Below are 24212 nucleotides of genomic sequence, written 5' to 3'. Positions count from 1 at the left end.
CTTTGTTGATGGACTACATTTTCGAACGACTCTCCCAATGAATCTCAACCTGGTACCCGCCTTACCAACAACTAATTTTATATGATCATTCCACTTCAAATCGTTCCGCACGCCTACTCCCAGATATTTTGCAGAAGTAACTGCTACCAGTGTTTGTTCCACTATCATATAATCATACAATAAAGGATCCTTCTTTCTATGTATTCGCAATACATTACATTTGTCTATGTTAAGGGTCAGTTGCCACTCCGTGCACCAAGTGCCTATCTGCTGCAGATCTTCCTGCATTTCGCTACAATTTTCTAATGCTGTAACTTCTCTGTATACTACAGCATCATCCGCAAAAAGCCGCATGGAACTTCCGACACTATCTACTAGGTCATTTATATATATTGTGAAAAGCAATGGTCCCATAACACTCCACTGTGGCACGCCAGAGGTTACTTTAACGTCTGTAGACGTCTCTCCATTGATAACAGCATGCTGTGTTCTGTTAGCTAAAAACTCTTCCATCCAGCCACACAGCTGGTCTGATATTCCGTAGGCTCTTACTTTGTTTATCAGGCGACAGTGCGGAACTGTATCGAACGCCTTCCAGAAGTCAAGGAAAATAGCATCTACCTGGGAGCCCGTATCTAATATTTTCTGGGTCTCATGAACAAATAAAGCGAGTTGAATCTCACACGATTGCTGTTTCCGGAATCCATGTTGATTCCTACAGAGTAGATTCTGGGTTTCCAAAAATGAAATGATACGTGACCAAAAAACATGTTCTAAAATTCTACAACAGATCGACGTCAAAGATATAGGTCTATAGTTTTGCGCATCTGCTCGACGGCCCTTCTTGAAGACTGGAACTACCTGTGCTCTTTTCCAATCATTTGGAACCTTCCGTTCCTCTAGAGACTTGCGGTACACGGCTGTTAGAAGGGGGGGCAAGTTCTTTCGCGTACTCTGTGTAGAATCGAATTGGTATCCCGTCAGGTCCAGTGGACTTTCCTCTGGTGAGTGATTCCAGTTGCTTTTCTATTCCTTGGACACTTATTTCGATATCAGCTATTTTTTCGTTTCAGCGAGGATTTAGAGAAGGAACTGCAATGCGGTCTTCCTCTGTGAAACAGCTTTGCCTTCAAAGGCAGGGCTACCTGTAAAACCAGTCTTGGGATTTACAAGGTAAGCTGCAACCACTGTGCTGCATTTTATGTAGGCATGACAACCAACAAGCTGTCTGTCCGCATGAATGGCCACCGACAAATGGTGGCCAAAAAACAAGGACCACCCTGTTGCTGAACACACTGCCAAACATGATATACCTCATCTCAATGACCGCTTCACAGCCTGTGCCATATGGATCCTTCCCATCAACACCAGCTTTTCTGAATTGCACAGGTGGGAACTTTTCCTGAAATACATCCTATGTTCCTGTAGCCCTCCTGGCCTCAGACTTCATTAGTCACTGTCCTCACCCATCCAGCCCCCTCCCTGTTCCCATTCCAGCACTACACAGCCACCATTTCACTGCCACACCCAGTCTTTTAGATTCTCTCTCCTTTCCGTTACTTCCCCTCCCAACCGTCTCTCGTGCCCTCCATCTAAACTGCAGCACTTCACTGTCTGCCACCCCCACCACACTATCCCTCCCCCTCCCCACCCCAGCCTCCTCCTTACCACCACCCAGTCGCCACTCCCATCATCATCATGCACTGGTGCTCCTGCTTGCAGTGTGGTTTCAGTTGTCTGAGACTGCAGACGTGTGCAAGTTGCTTTTGCACGCACGCGCGCGCGCGTGTGTGTGTGTGTGTGTGTGTGTGTGTGTGTGTGTGTGTGTGTGTGCCTATTGCTAACAAAACACCTTAATGGCGGAAAGCTATAATTGTGTGAATCTATTTGTTGTGCCTATCGCGACTCAACATCTTTGCTATATGGTGAATAGCAACTTTCCTTCTCTATTATTGTTAATTTTGTCATTTGATGTTCTATTCCATCTCCAAGTTGTACATGGCATTCAATCTTCTGATTGCCATCATTTAAGCTTTCCCGTGGACTATGCTGTTCTGTTACCATAGCCAGCTGTGTCAGCTGCTCCATTCAAGGCCCATACCCTTTACGAGTGCCTTCAGATTATTTTCTGGTCACTGGTGTTCAAAGTGTCCCTGGTCTCGAACATTCCTCAGGTACTTCATCTGCTATCTGAAGTGTCACTGTCTGTGCTCCTGTGTCGGTTGTGCTGGGTCATCATTTCCAAAATTATTTTTCTCAGAGTTTGGGTGTTGCCTCTGTTGCATCTTTAGAAGATTGAGTGCTGGATTCCAGGAGGAGCTATGTTGATATCCAGTGTCAGATTGATAAGATTCTGTGTGACCTTTATTTTGATGGATTCTTTAACAATGCTATCACATTATCTGAGTAGCTGTGTCAGAATCTTGACATCATCATAATTCATCACATGATTAAGTTTCAAACAATGTTCCACTTTAGCCGGCTTAAAATCCTGTTTGAATCTGGTATGCCATTGGTGCTCCTTACACCTGATGTCAACAGTCATGGTGGTCTGGCCGATATGTGACATACCATATTGACATAGTATGTGGTAAATGCCCAGTTTCTGCACACCCTGTTTATCCTTTACACTCGATAACAGAGCCTACATCTTGTTTAGCTGGCAGAAAATGCTCTTGACATTGTATCTATGTAGAATTCTGCTGATTTTGGCAGATGGCAAAAAAGCCATCTCCTTTGTTTCTTCTTGTACTTCTAGTGACCCATCTGGTGGAGAAGCAGAGCCCAGTGCCTTCTTAATATCTCTGGAAGAATATCCGTTTCTGTGAATACAAACTGCAAGTACTCTATCTCCATTACCTAGTTGTCTATATCTGAAAGAGTTTGTGCCCGAATCAAAAACCAACTCATATCAATCTACACTTGCATGCTGGTAGCTGCCACATAGCTTTGTTATTTGGCCCCATGGCAGGGAAAAGCTCCTTGTTTTCCTGGAATACCTGAACTCATGCCGCCCTAACACAAAATTCACAATGGGAATGGAGAAGACTGGACAACATCCATTCTTAGATGTTTTTGTCCAGAGGAAGGTAGGTGGCACTTTTTGTCTTAGTATTTACCAAAAACCAATTCACACTGATCTGTACCTGCAAGCCAGTAGCTGCAATAATCTGGCATAGAAGAAGAGTGCACTCGAAACTCTGGTTCACTGGACATGAACTCTTTCAAATCCAGACAACCTGACAACACAGATAGAACAACTGCAGTCTGTGTCCTGCAGAAACAGATATTCTTCCAGATACATTCAGAAGGCATTGCACCTTGCTTCAGTAGAAGTAAAAGAAGAAACAAAGAAGGTTGCTTTTTTTGTGCCACATCTCCCAAAATCAGCAGAATTCTTATCAGATACAATGCCAAGAGCGTTTTCTGCCCACTAACCAAAATTAAGGCTCTGTTAGGGAGTGTAAAGAATGCTCTGAGCCTACAGGAACTGGGCCTTCACAACTTATCATGTCAATGTGGTATGTTACATGTCAGCCAGAGCACCATCAGGGTGTAGGGAGCACCAATGGCACACCACACTCAGAAAGGACTCTTAGTCAGCTATAGCGGGGCACTGTTTGGTACTATGTAAATCATTTTCTGAATTATGAAAGTATCAAGATTCAGACACGGACACCCAGATACTGGGATAGCATTAGAAAAGAATCCACTGAATTGAAGATCACGCAGAATCTTATCAGCTGTAACACAGAACATCAGTTTAGTTCCTCCTGGAATCTGACACTCGATCTCCTAAAAACGTAACAGAGGCAATATTAAAACTCTGGGAGATGTAACTTTGGAAATGATGACTGAGCAACACAGCACAACCAAAAAAGGGGCACAGATAGTGATACTTTAGACAGCAAATTAAGTACCTGAGGACAGTCATTTTGAGAACAAATGGCAATTTGAACATCAGAGGCCAGAAAATAATCTGACAGTTGCCCCTAGCAGGCAAAGACATCAGGTGGAGCACCTGATGCGACTGGCTATGGTAACATGACAGCATAGTCCACAGGAAAGCTTAAATGATGGCAATCTGAAGATTGAATGCCCAGTGCAACTTGGAGGTGGAACAGACCATCAGACAACAAAATTATTAACTGACAATAGCCAAAATGTATGTGCGCAGCACTCGGAACAGCTAAGGCTAGAAAATACCACAGCTGCTGCTACTGACAGATGTGTAACTCGGATGGAGCACCTGGTGTGGCGTGGATCAAGGACGGAATGTCTAGCTCCATATAGTCATAAACAGTGGACCTGTTCCACACTGAGCTCGGCTTCAGGGGTCACCTGATGGAGGACTGTGTTACGCAATGGAAATATTGTGCAAGTACATTTTGGATTACTAAGAACACTGCTGATGGGGCTGAATGGATATCCAACACATGTTTTAACCATACAAGAACACATAGCAACTACAGAGGTGGATGACAATGAAGCTGAAGAACATTGGCCAACTTACAAAATATGTAAAAATGTACAAGAACTAAAACATAAAATGAGACTGGAATACAGACGTCAGTGAAGTTAGGGAATAGAAAATTATGGGGGGAGTTTGGTCTTAAGAAGTAAAATGGGAGTGGAGTGGGGTGCGGGGAGGGCGGAGATAATGATACAATTCTGTGCTAGGCATGAGTTAGTATCTGAGAACACAGATTCAAAAAAACCTTTAGAGAAGGAAGCATACATGCAAGATGCCAAGGGATCAAAGAAGATATCACATCCACTGTATTTTGATAAAACGAAGGTTCAGATATCAACTTAAGAATTGCAAGATTTATCCAGGTGCTGAATCTGATAGTGACTGTAATTCAATACCAATGAAATGCCAGTTTACATTAGAAAAGTACACAAGAAGGCAGCCGAAAAGGGATCCACACAAGTTAATGGAAATAAAAACACAGACTGCCTTGGAAGAACATGTTACAAAGAAATAAAGGAACTTCAAGGAGTGACTGTGGTGGAAACTTGATGAAATGGCCTTAAAAGAGTTGTATCAAATCCAGAATTTAAAAAAAACGGAATTATTAAAGAAACATAGAAAATATTAAAATGTTGTAAGTGAACAACAGCAGTACAGGTTACTCAGAAATGAAATTATTCAGAAATAAAGAATGGATGAGGGAAAGACATAACTTGATAGGTGCAAGATAGACATAGATTAATAAACTATTACCTTAGGGAGCATAGAACAAAAAGAACAGTGATTACAAATGAAAAAGATAACTGAGTAACAGCAGCAGAATATAAGGTGAGAGGGACAGAAACAATGTTGTTGTTGTTGTGGTCTTCAGTCCTGATGCAGCTCTCCATGCTACTCTATCCTGTGCAAGCCTCTTCATCTCCTAGTACCTACTGCAACCTACATCCTTCTGAATCTGCTTAGTGTATTCATCTCTTGGTCTCCCTCTACGATTTTTACCCTCCACGCTGCCCTCCAACACTAAATTGGTGATCCCTTGATGCCTCAGAACATGTCCTACCAACTGATCCCTTCTTCTGGTCAAGTTGTGCCACAAACTTCTCTTCTCCCCAATCCTATTCAATACTTCTTCATTAGTTATGTCATTTACCCATCTAATCTTCAGCATTCTTCTGTAGCACCACATTTCGAAAGCTTCTATTCTCTTCTTGTCCGAACTGTTTATCGTCCATGTTTCACTTCCATACATGGCTACACTATGGGAGCCTTTATATTTTATGAAGTAACAGCTTTTTCATGAGATGAGAAAACATTTTATTTTCCAAGCACAGATCAAAAACTAACGAGAATAAACAACTCGTAACCAAGCCGACTACGGCAAAGATAAATATCTATCAGCTGCAGCTTTCACCCGCTGTTTTTGGCGCAGTGGATAAATGACGTCGCCACATCAGCCCCCTTCCTTTTGAAACCGGGTGCACCAGGTATGTGGGGAAACTTGCACTTGATTTTTCTACCAGCTCTCAAGAAAACATCTGGTGCAGGCACTGGCTGCTCCTGTTCTGCACTTGCTGCTTCATTGTCCTCTTCTGAAACCGAGGGCTCGGTGAGACTATCTGCTGTTTCTTTGGCCTCCACGTTTGAGGGTGATTTTGCAGACCGAGGAAGGAGTGTACCCTCTTCGGTTTAAGCAGGTTTAAGCCGCTCAATTGAGACTGTCTCTTCTTTACCATCCTTATCGATTTTGAAGCTGTGGCTTCCTCTTGTGATTACCCTGTATGGTCCAGAGTAAGGCGAAACAAGCGGCAGGCGCACCGCATCATCCCTAAGCCACACGTGGGACATTGCTTGCAGGTCTTTATGTACAAACACTCTCCGGTCTCCATGTCTGACAGGGTTAGTGGGTTTGATGTTTCTCATTCTAACGCATAGTTGCCCAGAAAAAAATCAGGTCCATACAAAAATCAAGACATGGTGAAAAAAGCTTAAATGGACATTAAATATTCATTTCTGAATTTCAAAAAGCTACACATGAACTTGAAAAGAAGAGGAAGAAATTTCTGAGAATGTATGGGCTATGGGAAAACCGGAACAGAAGAGAATCAAAGCATTTGAGATATGGTGCTACAGAAGAATGTTGAAAATTAGCTGGATTTGTAAGTTAAGGAATGAGGAAATTCTGCAAAGAATCAGAGAGGAAAGTAATATGTGGAAAACACTGGCAAGGAGATGCAGGAACATCTTTTAAGACATCAGGGAATGACTTTCATGGTACTGTAGACGGCAAAAATTATAGAGGAAGCCAGAGATTGGAATATATCCGGCAAATAATTGAGGATGTAGGCTGCAAGTGCTACTCTGAGATAAAAGGGTTGGCACAGGAGAGGAACTATACAGAATGTCTACATTTAAATTGGCATCATTGGCAGCTGCGTTAATAATGTTTACCAAAATACAAAAAGCAATTAAAACAAGCAGGAAGATTTATATGTTCAGTAAACCACATAAAGAGGAGTAGTGTCACATATCAACAAGGAATTTGAATCTTTCAGTTAAGGACATGAGCATGTAGTGAAACTGTGGCTCAAGTTTAAAAAAAAAAAAAACAGTTGTCCATAAGCTGGATACATACATATCGCATAGAGCCGTTCATGATGGGAGGAATCTTCCACAGTTTACAGTCACAGTAAAAAAATTCCTAATGAAACTGACTACTGCTTAATAGGTGTGTAACAAAGCATAGGGCTGTAGATAGAGAGATGCTGAATGAAATGTGTTTGCCTGTCATGAGGGCAAGGCATGAAGCCTTCAACAACTACCACAGCAGAATATTATCAAAAGATCTCTCACAAAATGGGAAGAAATTCTGGTTCCTAAGTAAAGGCTGTTAGTATCTACACATGGATGAGACAGGAACTGAAACTGATGGTAGCAAAGCAAAAGAATAAATGCTTAACTGCAGTTTTGAAATGTTGCCTGACAAAGGAAAACCTATGAGTTGTTTCCCAATTGAATTCTTGTACAATTGCAAAGATGAGTGAAATAGATTTTAGTGTAAGTGGCACTGAGAAACAGCCGAAATCATTAAAACTGAATGAAGTTCCAGGGGCTGATGGAATCCTTATCAGATTCTACACCATCTTGCAGCTGACTCAGCCCTTCTTTTAATCTAAATACACTGAAGACTCAATCAAACAAAAAACCATGTCCTGTAGTGGAAGAAAGCCCAGGTCACACACATCCACCCAAAGAGGAGCATAAATGATACACAAAACTGCCATTTAATATCCTTGACAACCATTTGTCATAGAATTTAGGACCATATTCTGAACTCAGATGTACGAATGATCTCCTCCATGCTAATCGGCATGGATTCTGAAAGCATTAATCTTGTGAAACCCAACTTGTGGTGTCCTCAAATGACATCCTGCAGCAATGGATTTGGGCAGTCAAGTAGATACGATATTTTTTGACTTCCAAAAGGCATTTGACTCAGTAAAATGCATATGCTTATTACTGAAAATACGATCATATGGGGTATCAAGTGAAATTTGTCCCTGGATTGAGGATATCTTGTTAGGGAGAGTATAGCAAGTTATCTTGGGTGGAGAGTCATGCACAGATGTAGAAGTGCCTTCAGGGTGCCTGGGAAGTGTGTTGGGACCCTTGCTGTTCATGCTGTATATTAATGACACTGCAGACTATATTAATGCTATAAGGACTGAGGATTATGGTCTACCAAGAAGGACAAACCTGTCATTTGGATGAGTGCAATTTTATTTGTCTCCTGTAAAATAGTAAATGCATTTGAATATATGCCAGTTTATTTCATACTTTTTCTACAGTTTACTAGAATATAGTTTTGCAGATTTCTGAAGAATTACTGGTACAATGAACATTTTATACATAATAATTAATCCAAATATATATGACAAAATGTGAAATGGATAATGGCCCCTTAGCAAAAACAAGTTTTTTAACATAAAATTTTGGAGAGCACAACATCCTTTGTTGTTCCATCATTAGCTGTTTCACTACTTCCAATGGAAGTATTTCCTATCACTTGAGTTCTTCCTTTCCTTCTGCCACAAATGTCTCTAATGCTGTTATTTGGAAGCAAGGACACACTGTAGTTTGATGTATGTAGTACAATAATTCAGTTACAACTTAAACAACGAATTTTGAATGTTTTTACAGTGCAGTTAACTTAGAAAACCCCTATAATACTTTCCAAAATATGAGTTGAATTACAACAACAGCAATAATAATAGTAATAATAATGTAAAGGCTGTACAAATATACCTGCTAAATGTAAAGCAACATTGGTTTGCTTCTTTTCAATCTGTTTCTGTTCAGTAAGTGCAATGCCATTAACTGAAGCCACTGATTTCATCAATGGGAGGGATATATTATTCATCATCTATAGCACTGTAATGTCGTCTTCTTGTAATCCATCAATATCACAAACTTTACGAGGATCTTCAGATTCTTCATCAGGCATTGAAACCAATATTTTAAAATCTGTTCATCAGAAAAACATCTTGAGAACCCATTACGAAACTATTGAAATGTGGCCAACACAAACTGCAAAACTTGAAAAAGAAAACTTACTTCCTCATTGACAAAGGGTCTGCAGAATGCCTACACAAATCAGGAAGATAACAACTACTTCTGTGGATAGGTCTAAAATCTATTGTTAACACATCCATTACTGTCAAAATGACGGTCAGTGATCTTTCTGGTAGGAGTCAATAGAAAATGGGAACTGTAGAATAAACCATTCACAATTAATAGGTTTACCAAAGCAGATCACCCATGAAAATGTGCTTGCGGTCCTTGAAGTGTTAATAGAAACCTTACTATTTTTCAGGTGATGTAGTTATCTATAATGAAACGCTATCTGAAAAAAGCTGCACAAATATCCAATCAGATACTGATGAGATTTCCGAGCAGTGCAAAGATTGGAAAATTGCTTTAAATGTTCAGAAATGTAAAATTGTGCACTTCACAGAATAAGGGAACAAAGTATTCTATGACTACAATATCAGTGAGTCAAACAGTTAGAATCCGTCAATTTATACAAATACCTATGTGTAACAATCTCTAGTGTAATGAAATGGAACAATCATATGGCTGGTTTAGGTAAAGCAGAAGGCCGACTGGGATCAATGGTTGAACACTAGGGAAATACATTTAGTTTATAAGGGAGATTGCATACAAAACACTTGTGCGAACCATCCTAGAATATTACTTTAGTGTGTAGGAACCATATCAGACAGGACTAACAAGGGGAGGCCGCCAATTGTGAAATTCAGATTCAATTCATACTGCGCATAATAAGAGCTCATGGCCAGAGGTGTGATGTGGAAAAGCACTAAGATGCACTTCTCAGCCGTTGTCGAGAAAATCGACAGTTAAAAGAAACCGTTGCGGTGAAATACTCTCTATGATTGATAATTTTCTACAGCGTCGTGGCGCAGCGGTAAGCGCTCGGGTTCGTAATCCGAGGGTCGCCGGATCGAATCTCGCGCCATGCCACTTTTTTTTTATTATTTGTTATATATAAAATTCCCGGTAATCAGTTGCAACAATTATGCATATAATAAGTTGTTGAAAGTCGTTTGTTGTGGAAAAATAATACTTGAAATAAAACACAATATCACAAATAATATTCAAGTGGATACAATTTATTGAAAAGTTCGGTATACTCTCGCACATAATTAACAATTAGCGACCAGAAGTAGCTGGAGTATTGCACGAACCAGAGTGATAGTTATCACAGAAACATGGAAAGCAGATAATAGCATGACATCGAGCATATCTGATAAACGATGCGTTTTTACAAGAACAATTGTTTTTTAAATTATCTGTTGGGAAACATCTGATAGACATTCTGAAAAATTGTTCCATTGTTCATCAGGTTTAATGCATACCACGCGTATCGTATCATATCGGCAAAAATCAGAGAAGACAATTGGTGATGGACGATGGATTGGGTTTTTATACAATCGTCTCTGGAGTTGATGTCATGGTTTCACTCAATTAAAAAAGCACAATTTTGAAGGCGCTTGATCAAATTTTTTACCTGCCAGTAAAAATACACGTCAGACGGTTGGACGAGAGGAGTGCACTTTGGAGGAATGACTTTTATAGTGCACGTTGGTAACTTCTTATCGTCCTGGAACATCTCATCGTATAACGCCGGGTTCGTTTGCCCACCCCAAGAGTCGATCAGAAGGAGAAATTCTTTCTTTTGTACGTATGGTTGCAAAGCATTACACAAGAAGTCCATGAACAAACCCGTTGTTGGTTTACCGGATTTGGAGGTTGTAATAACAACGTTGGTATACTTCTTGGCGTACTCGTCGACTGTCTTCTGTGCTCTGGGTCCAAACGTACCTGTGGACTCTTACAGGCATACGAAAACAAGAGGTAAGACTCGTCCAGACATTGTGATTGAATATTGTGCCGTATACGAATGCGCAACCTTGTTCATGTCGTGTTGGGTTACCGGGACAGCCTTTGACACACACACACACACACACACACACACACACACACACACACACACACACACACACACACACACATATATATATATATATATATATATATATCTAAAAAGAAAGATGATGAAACTTACCAAACAAAAGCGCTGGCAGGTCGATAGACACACAAACAAACACAAACATACACACAAAATTCTAGCTTTCGCAACCAATGGTTGCCTCGTCAGGAAAGAGGGAAGGAGAAGGAAAGACAAAAGGATATGGGTTTTAAGGGAGAGGGTAAGGAGTCATTCCAATCCCGGGAGCGGAAAGACTTACCTTAGGGGGAAAAAAGGACAGGTATACACTCGCACACACACACATATCCATCCACACATACACAGACACAAGCAGACATTTGTAAAGGCAAAGAGTTTGGGCAGAGATGTCAGTCGGGGCGGATGTACAGAGGCAAAGATGAAGTTGAAAGACAGGTGAGGTATGAGCGGCGGCAAATTGAAATTAGAAATTAGCGGAGATTGAGGCCTGGCGGATAGCGAGAAGAAAGGATATGCTGAAGGGCAAGTTCCCATCTCCGGAGTTCTGACAGGTTGGTGTTAGTGGGAAGTATCCAGATAACCCGGACGGTGTAACACTGTGTCAAGATGTGCTGGCCGTGCACCAAGGCATGTTTGGCCACAGGGTGATCCTAATTACCAACAAACACTGTCTGCCTGTGTCCATTCATGCGAATGGACAGTTTGTTGCTGGTCATTCCCACATAGAACGCTTCACAGTGTAGGCAGGTCAGTTGGTAAATCACGTGGTGTAACGACGTATTTGGTTTTCGTTTGATATATGACCATGTGCAGACTTCGTCACCTACGTCAGTTACAACCCACTTCAAAAATGATTCATATTCTTTTAAATTGTCATAGGATGGTTCTTGAACGAAACTGTAAAACATCCGTTGAGTCGTGTGCAAAGAATTACATCACTTGGGCCAATTGGTTTTCGTAACTTTTTCGAATTTAAATTTCGTTTGTTTCTCCTCAGAAAATTATATCGACACACGTTATCTTGACCTAATCGATATCAGAATCACACATTAAATAAACTTTTTAGATTCAAAGTTTCGGCCAACGCTGTCTGAATCAATAATCTTGTCAAATATATTATTAATCCGTTCACATAACTCTTCATAAATAAATCTTCAAGACACGTGTTTCAACTTTAGTAGCATACACTACTTTATTAGCTTCCTACACATACAGATGTGAACTTGAGCGTTGACAGACAGTGACTAACATTTCAATAAGATTAAGATCTATATGATGTCATTGTTGTACAAAAAGAGTATAAAACTTCATTTTTAATTTTTAGAAGCACGACGCAACAACTCGGTTCCAGGATCTTCTGTTGCTCCTTGGCTGTCGACCCGCGACGTATAGCGGCCAGCAATTTCCTCTCTGGTCGCGGCAACGAAGATGCTGTCCCCGTTCGTTGCGCCGACCTCTCCGTACATGAAACACATAAAAAAATACAAACTTTTAGATAATTCACATTTATTACAAATAATAAGAAAACACATAAACAAAACTAAATTAAACTTATAGTCACCTGCAAACTGGGCTGACTTTGGTGGATGGGTGACGCTTAATTTCGTCCCACTACATACCCCACCCACAAGCTCAGTTTGTCAGGTTTTAACCGGAATTAAAACTGTTCAATATATAATATTTAACTGTTAATACATTTTCCTCACATTTTACGTAACCTAGAGTCCTTGCTATTAGATAGATTTAATCCTTTTAATACGATATCGTTGTGACTATTTGTCATTTACTCTTAATTGTGCTCTTATGGTAATTCGTAACCGAATATAGGGAGATTGCTCCTCTTCAGTTAATAGTTGCTAATAAATACTAATTTAGTACGTTCTTTAACGTTGTACATTAGGACAGAGCGTTCAAATTGTGATAGATTAGTTTCAGTTTCATTTATTTACTAGAGTTATTCTTTTCAAGAATGTATATTACTAATAAGTTTCTCACAATAACTAATAGTACTATTTACTTTACGTCATCCTCTTCCCTAATGCCTTATTTATGCCTGAGGTCAAGAAGAAATCAAGCAAAACTTTCTTTGGAATCTCGGCACGGCTTTCTTTACCTTCGGACACCTTGTTGGGTAATGGCCATTTATTTAGGAGAAACAAGCGAGAGAGCCCCATTTGGTGTGTTCTATATTAACACTATTACAAACCTCTATTAAAGGCACTCTGCTATGTTCTCGTGAGCCATATAGCTCTGGACGCCCATGGTCCCTAAACTATTAACCATCCCCTTTGGTTCCTACTATCCGAGCAAATTTAAAATACGCAAAATTCCTTTAGACCTAAGAGCAAAGTTTCCTCCATATAAATCCCCCTTTTGGTTATCTTTCTCTTTTTGAAGTACCAGTAGATTATTGTAGAACACATGTTTAAGCTTTCTGTCATTTATTTAAAATAACACGTAACTATCACGAAAAACTTCACATGAATAAACTATGAACACTCTTCCGTGTGTAACATATACTAAATATTAACTTATTTAGGAATGAAGGGTTTCATTTGATCAACACTATATAATCCTTTAATTACACCTGATGAAGGTTCCGTAAGAAGTAATGCTTTGGGATGTACAATCTTATGTACAACATATGGACCTTCAAAGATAAAGAAGAATTTTCTACATTCCTTACCGATCTTAGAACTTTTAGGATGAGATCGTACTAACACAAGATCTCCTACCTGAAATGAGGGTTCTATAGCCTGTTGATTATAACTTTTAATTCTCCGTTCGGCATTTTTTACAATCTGTTCGCAAACTTTTTCGTCTGGAATGCATTGTTGGATCTCATTTACTGGTGGCCAAGGTAAAGCAGCTAGTAAAGGCTCACCTATAATTCATTTGCCTAAAATTTCTATAGGTGATAATCCCGTCGTTAGGTGAGGCAATTCATTTAATATCTTTTCGAATTCAGGCATTAGTTTGGCCCACCGAGTATGTTTATGTGCACAATAAGTTCTACATAATCGTCCTAATTCTTTCATGGCTCTTTCTACTAAATTACTTTGAGGGTGATATTTCGAAATTAAGATATGTTTGATTCCATATTGTCTTATCATATCTTGAAATCTTTGACTAATAAAGGCACTACCGTTGTCAGACATAAGTCGTTTAGGAATGCCCCAGTTAACAAAGTAATTTCGGGTGAGGCAGCGTATAACGCTTGCTGTATTCGCTCGTTTCAAAGTATACAGTTTCACATGTTTGGACCAACATTCCATTACAACAAACACATATGTTAATCCTCCTGAACTCCGAGGCAGAGGGCCGAAAGAATCTAATGATAGTAGATCCCACAAACCTCGAGGAATTACAGCATATAATTTATAATGCTTGGATTTGTTATTAACTTTAACCTTTTGACAGGTTTCACAAGCCCTAATAATACTTCTCACAATACGTGACATATTTTTGAAATAATAATTCTTCATTAGATGTTTAATACATTTATGAATTCCAAAATGCCCGTAACCTTCATGAATATAAGTAATTAACTCGTCCACAACAGTTTTCGGAATGCAGATTTTCCATCTCTGGTGTTTCCTCTGTGCTTTCCAACACAACAAGTCGTTAAAATATAACCACACACCCCGGGTGTTAACTGTTTCGTCCCCATTATTAAGGTTTTGTATAATTCGTAGAATAACATTTTTCTTTCCTTTATGTAATACGGTAACCTACTACTTAGGACTCGTATTAAATGACTTTCAATAATTGGTTCTTCAATTAATTTAGCACGGTTTAAATGCCATTCAAAATAATTCCTATAACCTCCCCACCGTTTAGAATATGGAGGAGGGTCTAACAACTCTAAAGTTAAGTGTTGTTGTTTTCCTCTTGACCAATAATTTTGTTTAAACTGCTTAACAAAATCATCCCAATCCCTGAATTCAGTTCTATGCAGTACTGCCCATTCCGCAGCTTCTGCTTCTAAATGTCCTATTACAAATTGAATGCGTTTTTCATTACTCCATTTAGAAGATAATGATGTTTCAAAAGCTTTTATAAAGATTATAGGGTGAAGTTCGCCTCCTGGTTTAAATACAGGAAATCGACTTGCTACATTTGAATTTGTCGTTATGTCATCCAGACATTCTGCGAGAGAAATAGTCGGATTTTGTTTAGATTGCAGAGACGGAGTTGCATCGGATTGGCTTGCCGTGATTGCTTTATTCATATTGTTGTCGTCCGAGCTAGCAAATTCGATGCGACTGTTGTCTCTGATTATGTTATTACCTCTGCTACCTGAAATGTTCTCGTTATTATCTAATTCCGATAACCGTTTAGTAATTTCCTGTACCCGCATTTCTGTATTGGATACTCGATTAGCTAATATCGATTCTTCACTGTGCTCACGATGTGAACGCTCTGTACCTTCATCAATGTTATTATCTTTGGCAGTCTCAAGATTACTGCATATTTCAGTAATTAAAAATTTCATGTTTTCGATTTCGGTATGGTCCTTTTCTACTTGATGAGTTAATGTCTCTAATTCTACATTATCTATTGAAGAAATCTCTACAGGTTTGGTAGAGACCTCTTTAATAGATTTCAATAATTCTCTGCGAACATTTTCTGTTTGCATAGAAGATTCATCTCGTAACATATCGTTATTTTTCTGTATTTCATTTACAACTAAGATATTGACACTATCTAGTCTCTCGGTTAAGTCAGTAATATCGTGTCGCATGCGAGCTTTTTCCTCGCGCGTTTCCTGGATATGTTCTTCTAACCTTTTACAATTATCAGCAATCTTATTACTAAGTCCTACTAATTTTTCCTGCATTTCAACTTTAGAAGACTCTATTTTATCACTTAATTCTCGACTGGTTTCATTAAGATATTCCTGCAACCTGTCTGTTGATTTTGTTAGCTCCCCTTTAAGTCTAGCAGTAGATTCCTCGTTAGACTGTTTTAATTCCTGTTTTAGTTCCTCTTTTAATCTAGCAGCAGATTCTTCGTTAGACTGTCTTAATTTAGCCATAGATTCTTCGTTAAACTGTTTTAATTCAGCTAGAAAATCCCCGTTAGATTGTTTTAATTTAGCGATCGCCCTAAAAAGGGATCTCATGCTCCTATCGGACATAGATTGCTCTTCGTCTGACATTTCACTTCCCGACATTATTGTAAGATATTAACTATTTACACACGCAGACTTGGAATCAACAATCCTGTAAAAGCACACTTCCTATGTACAACACTCCACTTCCAACTTGAAACAAACTCACCGGACACTAATATTGTAATTTGTAGTTCTCGATGATTAGTGTGCTGCTATGGGCTGCAGATGTAACAGCCGTCGATGCAGCCGCTGAGATGCTGCGACCCTGCTTCCGCAACCGGCAGGACGCTGAGTTGAACACCGGAAACGTCGCTAGCTGCAACCACGCCCGGCACCGCCGTAGACAGGCGAAGCCCTCAGCAACACCTCTAATACCAGCCGGAGGAACGCCCCGCAGCTGACGTACTGGGCCTATTAGTTTAGGGAGAAAAAGGGTTGTCGAGGTTTGCAGCGTTCAGCTGCTGCCCAACAGATGCGCCTTCTCGTGGAACAACTGCGTGACCGTACTGCTTGGCTGCACTCCGTCAGATGCCCACACCCGCGAAGTCGCCGCTGGCTGGTGAAGGCTCCAAGAAACTCGCGTTGACTTCCGAAGGACTCTTGATGCTTTGTTTCGTACCTGTGTGCCTTAGTTGCACACAAGTCCTGTTTCTAAGGTCGCCACGGTGTAGTGTAACGACGTATTTGGTTTTCGTTTGATATATGACCATGTGCAGACTTCGTCACCTACGTCAGTTACAACCCACTTCAAAAATGATTCATATTCTTTTAAATTGTCATAGGATGGTTCTTGAACGAAACTGTAAAACATCCGTTGAGTCGTGTGCAAAGAATTACATCACTTGGGCCAATTGGTTTTCGTAACTTTTTCGAATTTAAATTTCGTTTGTTTCTCCTCAGAAAATTATATCGACACACGTTATCTTGACCTAATCGATATCAGAATCACACATTAAATAAACTTTTTAGATTCAAAGTTTCGGCCAACGCTGTCTGAATCAATAATCTTGTCAAATATATTATTAATCCGTTCACATAACTCTTCATAAATAAATCTTCAAGACACGTGTTTCAACTTTAGTAGCATACACTATTTTATTAGCTTCCTACACATACAGATGTGAACTTGAGCGTTGACAGACAGTGACTAACATTTCAATAAGATTAAGATCTATATGATGTCATTGTTGTACAAAAAGAGTATAAAACTTCATTTTTAATTTTTAGAAGCACGACGCAACAACTCGGTTCCAGGATCTTCTGTTGCTCCTTGGCTGTTGACCCGCGACGTATAGCGGCCAGCAATTTCCTCTCTGGTCGCAGCAACGAAGATGCTGTCCCCGTTCGTTGCGCCGACCTCTCCGTACATGAAACACATAAAAAAATACAAACTTTTAGATAATTCACATTTATTACAAATAATAAGAAAACACATAAACAAAACTAAATTAAACTTATAGTCACCTGCAAACTGGGCTGACTTTGGTGGATGGGTGACGCTTAATTTCGTCCCACTACAGTGGGTGCTTTCACACGTGGCTCTGCCTTTGATCGTGTACCCCTTCCGGGTTACAGGACTGGAATAGGTGGTGGTGGGAGGGTGCATGGGACAGGTTTTACACCGGGGGCGGTTACAGGGGTAGGAGCCAGAGGGTAGGGAAGGTGGTTTGGGGATTTCATAGGGATGAACTAAGAGGTTGCGAAGGTTAGGTGGACGGCGGAAAAACACTCTTGGTGGAGTGGGGAGGATTTCATGAAGGATGGATCTCATTTCAGGGCAGGATTTGAGGAAGTCGTATCCCTGCTGGAGAGCCACATTCAGAATCTGATCCAGTCCCGGAAAGTATCCTGTCACAAGTGGGGCACTTTTGGGGTTCTTCTGTGGAAGGTTCCGGGTTTGAGGAGATGAGGATGTGGCTCTGGTTATTTGCTTCTGTACCAGGTCGGGAGGGTAGTTACGGGATGCAAAAGCTGTTTTTAGGTTGTTGGTGTAATGGTTCAAGGATTCCGGACTGGAGCAGATTCATTTGCCACGAAGACCTAGGCTGTAGGGAAGGGACCGTTTGATGTGGAATGGGTGGCAGTTGTCGTAATGGAGGTACTGTTGCTTGTTGGTGGGTTTAATGTGGACGGACGTGTGAAGCTGGCCATTGGACAGGTGGAGGTCAACGTCAAGGAAAGTGGCATGGGATTTGGAGTAGGACCAGGTGAATCTGATGGAACCAAAGGAGTTGAGGTTGGAGAGGAAATTCTGGAGTTCTTCTTCACTGTGAGTCCAGATCACGAAAATGTCATCAATAAATCTGTACCAAACTTCGGGTTGGCAGGCCTGGGTAACCAGGAAGGCTTCCTCTAAGCGACCCATGAATAGGTTGGCATACGAGGGGGCCATCCTGGTACCCATGGCTGTTCCCTTTAATTGTTGGTATGTCTGGCCTTCAAAAGTGAAGAAGTTGTGGGTCAGGATGAAGCTGGCTAAGGTAATGAGGAAAGAGGTTTTAGGTAGGGCGGCAGGTGATCGGCGTGAAAGGAAGTGCTCCATCGCAGCGAGGCCCTGGACATGCGGAATATTTGTGTATAAGGAAGTGGCATCAATGGTTACAAGGATGGTTTCCGGGGGTAACAGACTGGGTAGGGATTCCAGGCGTTTGAGAAAGTGGTTGGTGTCTTTGATGAAGGATGGGAGACTGCATGTAATGGGTTGAAGGTGTTGATCTACGTAGGCAGAAATACGTTCTGTGGGGGCTTGGTAACCAGCTACAATGGGACGGCTGGGATGATTGGGTTTGTGAATTTTAGGAAGAAGGTAGAAGGTAGGGGTGCGGGGTGTCGGTGGGGTCAGGAGGTTGATGGAGTCGGGTGAAAGGTTTTGTAGGGGGCCTAAGGTTCTGAGGATTCCTTGAAGCTCCGCCTGGACATCAGGAATGGGATTGCCTTGGCAAACTTTGTAAGTAGTGTTGTCTGAAAGCTGACGCAGTCCCTCAGCCACATACTCCCGACGATCAAGTACCACAGTTGTGGAACCCTTGTCCGCCGGAAGAATGACGATGGATCGGTCAGCCTTCAGATCACGGATAGCCTGGGCTTCAGCAGTGGTGATGTTGGGAGTAGGATTAAGGTTTTTTAAGAAGGATTGAGAGGCAAGGCTGGAAGTCAGAAATTCCTGGAAGGTTAGGAGAGGGTGATTTTGAGGAAGAGGAGGTGGGTCCCGCTGTGACGGAGGACGGAACTGTTCCATGCATGGTTCAATTTGGATAGTGTCTTGGGGAGTTGGATCATTAGGAGTAGGATTAGGATCATTTTTCTTCGTGGCAAAGTGATATTTCCAGCAGAGAGTACGGGTGTAGGACAGTAAATCGTATAAAAAGATGCATGGCGCGAGATTCGATCCGGCGACCTCCGGATTACGAACCCGAGCGCTTACCGCTGCGCCACGACGCTGTAGAAAATTGTCAATCATGGAGGGTATTTCACCGCAACGGTTTCTTTTAACTTTCGATTTTCTCGACAATGGCTGAGAAGTGCATCTTGGTGCTTTTCCACATTACACCTCTGGCCATGAGCTTTTATTATGCGCAGTATGAATCAAATCTGAATTTCACAATTGGCGGCCTCCCCTTGTAAGAGAGGATACTGAACATATACAAAGAAGGGCAGCAAAAATGGTCACAGGTTTGTCCAACCCATGGGAGAGTGTCATGGAGATGCTGAAAGAACTCAAGTGGCAGACTCTTGAAGATAATCATGAACTATCCCATGAAAGCCTATTTAGAAGTTTCTAGAACCAACTGTAAGTTATTTATCTGGGAATATACTCTAATGCTCAATGTATCATTCCCTCAGGGATCACAAAGGTGAGATTACACTAATTACTGTGTGTGCAGATGTGTCCAAGCAATCATTCTTCATGTGGTTCTTACATGAATGGAACTGGAAAAAGCCCTAACAACTGGTATAATGGGAGGTGCCCTCTGCCACACACTTCACAGTGGTTTGCAGAGTGCAGATGTAGATGTAGGTGCAGGTTATTTTTCCAGCATATCATTTCCATAAACTATTTTAGAGCTCCTGACAGTAAGAATTTTGAACGAGAGCAGTATTGGGGAAATGTCTTCCCTTATACACCTTGAATACTACCATCAGTCATGTTAAATATGATTCTTCCCTTTAATTAAGTACTCATGACGATGAGAACTTTACTCACATTAACCACATATAGGACTCCATAAACCTATCTCAAGCACTATGTAATTTAAGATAGGTACAATAAGAGAAAAATATGTGATAGAAGTTTAACTTGCAATAATTTTCTGCATTGCCGCATGGATCTTTCAAAAATGGTTCTGAACTGCACATGATAAAAGGACCAGGATTCAATACTTCCATCATGCATCCAGTCTGCTTTTTGCCTTGTTAACCTCTGAAGATACAACCACGGGAAATCTCACAAGTGCCAAGCCATGCACTAAAATCACTTAACGCATTATGTTGAGACACCATCATGACTTGAGAATGCAGTCCTACCATCATCCTAATAATCGTCGTGAGTTGGAAATGATACTTGTACACACATTCAAAGTCACTTCCTACCCATACACAATACTGTGCGTAATTCTTGCAGCACAATTTGTTGCTACGAAGATGCTGTTCCTAACATTCTGAGCAGTGGTCAAAGAGTGATAGTATGTAACACTGTTATATCAGAAATGAACATTTTTCCTGAGCATTCATCTATGTGACTTGCCTCTCAGAGATCCGACAAATGACTTCATGTTCTGAGTGTGCTAACAGCTTAGCTGGTGCCCCCTCCACTGAACATATGACTCCACACCCCAGAGTCACAGTACATGTACCCACTTTTGAAAATGAATGTGACCCATTATGTGTTGTCTTCTATTATCTTCTTTAAATTACAATTAGAATAAACGGTTCTTAATGAATTCCTGGGACTATTTTATGTCTTTGTGCGATATCTTGATCTATTGCATAGCACACTAGTATGGTTATTATCCTTCAACATCGGTGTTCTGCAAGCTTTTAAGCTGGTGGGAAGTTCTACCTACACAAAACTTTTTCTAGACCAATCAACACGCTTTCTGTGTTCCTGCACAAAATCAAAAACATGTCCCTATTAAAAATTGCAGAGCATTAAATTCTGCATTGAATGGGACCAGACGCATATTTTTTGGACCATCCATTCCCTTACTAGAATTCATCAAAGTTGGACATATTTTACATATTTATGAAAAATTTTCGTTTTAATTCTGTTTATTGACAATACGATCTAAACTAACCCATTTAGCAATGAAGTGGTCCATAAAAAAATTATAGAGGAATAAATTCTGTGTTCGATGAGATCAAAAGTGATTTTTTTTATCGCTTGTTTCCAAACATTTCCACATTAAAGGTGGACAAATGATTGTGTTGGTTGTGGAGAAGAGTACAGAATCTAAACAGTACTATTCTTGTACCTAGTAAATACAGTAATATGTCATTTAAAAAAAGATTTGGGCCCAACGGGTGGCTTCGATAAATTTTGGCGTGAGTTATGGTCTGACAGGACGATTGAATAGACCCTTATGTGCTTGTTGGAACCGTATGTGCTTGTTGGAAAGTACCAGAGGGCTCAGTCATGGCTGCGGTCCTTCACATAGTACTCTGAGTAGATGGATTCTGACCATGCCAAGTGTTGCTACAATGACCCAGCAGGTTTAAGAGTTTTGTGGGATATCACTCACTACCTCAGCGCAACATGTTGATGCAAGGAATGCTACAACACAGCATGACAATGCAGGCCTTCAGATATTTATTGAGTCATTTCAGTCCCATGATCCTTTCCCTCTTACTAATTTAGTTGTGTCCATCAGTGGTGGTGGTGGTGGTGGTGGTGGTTAGTGTTTAACGTCCCGTCGACAACGAGGTCATTAGAGACGGAGCGCAAGCTCGGGTTAGGGAAGGATTGAGAAGGAAATCGGCCGTCAATCAACTGCCACAGAGACTTTGAAACTAGGCAATTCCTCAATGCTCACCTAGTTGGTCAAATATTTGACATCATCATATTTGCTGAAAAAAAGGAGCGATGTGTACACAAGGATTCAAATCTAAGGTGACCACTGATGGTGAGGATGCACCAGGGAACTCTGAAACCATATTCAACTGGACAGCACTCCTCAAGAAATCCAATGAACAGCTTGAAGAATTCTTCCATTATGAGCTGAATGGCGTAAACCAGGAAGGAGCAACTGTTGTCATCAATGGCATGTTTCTTGTCCACGAGGTTGTATGGAGGAATGGTGAAACATTCCAGTTAATCCTAATCAAATATGTTGATTACTTAAAAAGACAATACAACTAAGGTGCTACAAGTGTAGTGTCTGATGGCTACCCAAAAGATCAGCCCTCCAAGAGCATCAAATGTCCTGAGCACCTCTGATGAAGCAAAAGACACTCTACTCCTGAAGTCATCTTTACCAAATTAATGATGGTGACCATGAATCAGGAGCAATTCCTATATGCATCTCATTACCTTGCTTACTGAGAGGCTTCAAGGTGAAAGCTTCTCACTGTAGCAAGCTACTAAAGATGCAGACCTCCTGATTGTTGCCACAGCCCTTGAGGTATCACGGGAGCATGAGAAGGTTGTGATAGTTGATGAGGATTTGTGATTTGATGTGTCCTCATCAAATCCAAATTCAACCTCACATCCCTACCACCAACATCCAAATCAGTCTGCTAAATTGCTTGAGAATTTGTCTACAAGTACTAATGTGGTTAGGACACTGATGGATCCGCTCCTCTGGGGATGACAGGCTCCAAACTTTGATCTTGATCCTGTTTCTACGTCCAAGGAACCTGCTCCACAGTCTCTCTCTCCACCATTTTCTGCAAATGTAACAATGGATATGCAGTCGATTATGGGTGTTGGAAGGCTGGGATTAAGTGCTCACTTATTTGTGTCAACTGCAGGGGGAGCTCCAGCACTAAGTCCCTCCAACTAGATGAAACACAAATCACATGTTGATGAAGACCTAGAAAGCATATATGGGGCGAAGAAAATCACAAGTCTTTGAGGAGCCGAGTGATGGGAGTGCCAGACTCCAACAGGGAAATTACGGACTTTGAGGAGCCGAGTGACTCAATGACAATTAAATGTTGACGTATGTGAAATTTGTGTACCTAATTATTTTGCTCCCCTTTTCATCATCATACCTTTATCTACAATTTTCGTTATTATGAAATATAATCGTCACTAACTGATTTCAGGAATTTTGTTTCTTTCCCTGTCTCCACGTTCAAATCAAGTGAATCGATATCATCATATTCTGTACGAAACCAATTTTTAATATTAGTTTTTTATTATTTACAATTTTAATACTTTATTGTATTACTATATTTACTAAGTACAAGATTAATACATTGGAGTGCTCTATTAATATCTTTAATATCATGTAAATACCACTTATTGAGGAAACACAGTTTAAACAGTATTCATTGATGATGAGAAATGGTCCAACTTTTAAGGTGGAGCTGTACGGGAGAGGGTGGTTTAAAATGTTCAATTCTGGTCTCATCAAACACAGAATTTATTCTTTTGTAAGTTTTTTATGGATTGCTTTAATGATAGGTGAGTTAGTTGAGATGATACTACCAAAAAGCAAGTTAAACATAAATTTTCCATAAACATATAAAATGTGTCCAATTTTGATGAGCTCTAGTATGGGAATGGGTGGTCTAAAAGATATGTGTCTAGGCTTATTCAATTTGGAATTTAATGCCCTACAACTTGTAATTGGACCATGTTTTCGATATTATGAGTCCTGTATGAGATATACCATAAAACCGCAAAAATACCCCTTTTGGGGGTACATTTTTACTCCCCACCACTGAAGCGCAATTTTGCCAAGGGGGAAAACCTACAAGAGATATACCAGACCACAAATGAAGCCATTAAAACAATAAAACCTTTTGCAGAAATTATTTCCGATTCGTCTACTTTTTTGGTTTAGTGTTATTGGCCTATAAAGCAAGTTACAGAACTTATACAATTACAATTGATTTATAACATATGATTTGCA

General features: G+C 40.5%; 1 protein-coding gene across 11 annotated transcripts in view; it reads right to left on the bottom strand.

The window, feature by feature from the left end:
* LOC124802685 overlaps positions 1-24212 on the bottom strand; it is a 67100-nt gene that overhangs the window by 19970 nt on the left and 22918 nt on the right. For 2 of the 11 annotated variants that reach the window (XM_047263638.1, XM_047263630.1), the window contains exon 2: positions 8777-8995. The exons of 8 other annotated variants lie outside the window; for them this stretch is intronic. The gene's annotated coding sequence lies outside the window, so the exon portion shown is untranslated. Of the gene's footprint in view, positions 1-8776; positions 8996-9085; positions 9240-24212 lie in introns of those variants that run through there. One more of the 11 variants, XM_047263622.1, reaches the window with a different exon arrangement.

This window comes from Schistocerca piceifrons, chromosome 1 (genome assembly GCF_021461385.2).
Source record: "Schistocerca piceifrons isolate TAMUIC-IGC-003096 chromosome 1, iqSchPice1.1, whole genome shotgun sequence".
Lineage (NCBI taxonomy): Eukaryota > Metazoa > Arthropoda > Insecta > Orthoptera > Acrididae > Schistocerca > Schistocerca piceifrons.
The sequence above is the reverse complement of the archived record's forward strand: the minus strand, read 5'-3'. Positions and strand labels throughout refer to the sequence as shown.